The 2,364-nt window shown below is 41.4% G+C and overlaps 1 pseudogene; it reads left to right on the forward strand.

Annotated features, from left to right (window-relative positions):
• Positions 1-2,191: 2,191 nt before the first annotated feature.
• Positions 2,192-2,364, forward strand: part of LOC118335681 — a 3,809-nt pseudogene continuing 3,636 nt past the window's right edge.

Here is a 2,364-nt window from a genome sequence, read left to right on the forward strand (position 1 = left end):
AATAATAACAATAACAATAATATTGGTGATATTAGCAATGGTAGTCCAGTATGACCATGGCAGGAGGCTCCACCAGGATCCATGAGAACCAAGACGAGAAAGCACAAGAACTCCGGGAAGAAGTGAAGTTAGTAACATGCATTAATGGGACATGAATGAGTGCAGAGAGAGAGAGAGAGGAAGAGAGGAACTCAGTGGGGAGATATACTTAAACAGCGTGTGTTGTAATTTTAATGTATTGTGGAATTGACAGCTTCCTTTTCATATGTTCTCTTCGACATTGTTTCTATCAGTAAAAAAAACCAACCAACATCTGGTGCAGTTATGTGTTGTTGTAAGCCCATTCAATGTGGCCTGTTCCGATCCTTTTTCATGTGGAGGGGTCTCCTGTTAAGGTCAAATACCGAGACTTAAAAAGGATATTCAGTGATTTGGTTCATTGGTTCTTTCGGAAGTTGCAAAGGACTCACAGAGACAGGATTACAAAGAAAGAAGAAGCGCCGGTCGAGCTACAACCTATGTCGTACGAGAGTTATCAGCGAATTCAAAAGGTCACAACACAAACTGAAAATAGTTACAATGTCGTGGAAGTAAGTGAAAACGGATGTTTGATAATGATACGGGCGCAGACGGTTAGTTATTAGCAAACACTACGTGTGGAAGAAGAAAGTTGTTGCCATTTTGATAGATGAAGTCGAACGTTCATATGCAAGCTATGATTTGGTTCGGAGAGGCAGAGGCTCAGGCGAGCTCCTGAACAATCCCTTAGTTATGCTGCTATTAGCGGACATGACTATGGGGTTTTATTTCCATGATGCATCACTGAGGAGACGGAGACGGAAACAGGAGGTGTGGGGAGAAAGAAAGGAGAAACAGAAGCAGAGAAAGGAAACAAGAAAAGGAGAGGGAGATGGAATGAGTGGAAATGAGAGGAGGAGAGGAAACAGGAAGAGGAAAGAAATGAGAGAAACACGAGGAGACGAAGAAAGAGGAAACAGGAGGAGAGGGAGGAAAGGAACATGAGAGAATGTTAATGTCACTACAGCTATCCTGGCCTAAAATGGCACTGTAACTTGTAAATTTGCTCATGGTAATTTTTGTTGATGAAGGAGTGACTCCTTTGGTTTACTCACCATGACACGCAACCAGAGGAACTTAGGGTCCTTGATTAGAGCACTGCTCTTCCAGCTTCTTATGAACAAGGCTCGTAACTTCTGATTCCAGACATCTCGGCAGCTATAAGCACAAAACACACTTACTAACCTGAAATCAATGACTGAACAGCAACAATAATCCCAGTTGGAACTCAGTTAGTGTGAGAGCTAGATCTGTCAACAGATGTCACCACCAATAAAAAAAAAAACCCGAGCAACCAGTTTTACACTTGAAATCAGTATTACCCCTCCATGGTTAGTACTACAGTATATACTGTGTGTCAGTGGTGATTAAAAAGAACTGACAATAAGTCTGTGTAACAAACTGGGCAAAGATCTAATGAAAGATACTCAACGATGCATAATGGAGTGATAGTGTTAGGAATCTAGGTTTTTTACGGTTGCCGACCGAGGTACGCCGAATTGTAAAAGTCAGCAACACTAATTCAAAGAGGCCGATAAACAACATGGGAAAGCACAACACACCGAAGTAAGTGAAACGGGAGTCTTACAATGAAACGCGGCACTGGTTATTAGCCAGCGGACCTTATTGACTACTGAGTGTCGAAGATAAAGTGTTGCCCGTTTGAGAAGTATTAGAGCAAAGACGTTGTTCGCTAGCAGCGTATAATTACTATTGCTATGCGATTGGACAAGATTATGTTATTCAGTTTCCTTGATATTTTCACATACGATGGGTAACAAACTCACTAGACAATCGGATCCAAATGTATTTGTTGATTTGTAAAAAGCAGAAAGATTTTACATTTCAGACATCTGCATGTAGGCTCAAACATCATCTATACCAGTGGCTTTATTTCAGCACCTCCATAGAAAAACTTCCACTATAAAATGAGACATGCCGAGGTTTGTCAGCTCATGTTAACGTGAGAGTGATGTGTTTATAATATCTAAATGTGGAAGGGAGGCGCTGCTCAACAAGCAAATGACTTGATTATGACATACAATAAACCCCTAGGAGTGAACATGCGCTTTTATATGCGCTCTTGATGCAAGCTAATTTAACGTGTGGAACTATGAAAGATCGTAAGAACACTGAAAAACAGACCAATGGCAGGAGGCTCCACCAGGATCCATGAGAAAACCTCGCAGACGATGAAAGCACAAGAACTCCGCGGAAAAGGAAGTTAGTAACTGCATGAATGAGGACATTGAATTGAATGCAGAAAGAGACGAGAGAGAAGAGAGA

The sequence above is a fragment of the Morone saxatilis genome, unplaced genomic scaffold, assembly GCF_004916995.1.
Source record: "Morone saxatilis isolate NCDOM2014 unplaced genomic scaffold, NCSU_SB_2.0 Contig24, whole genome shotgun sequence".
NCBI classification, from domain to species: domain Eukaryota; kingdom Metazoa; phylum Chordata; class Actinopteri; family Moronidae; genus Morone; species Morone saxatilis.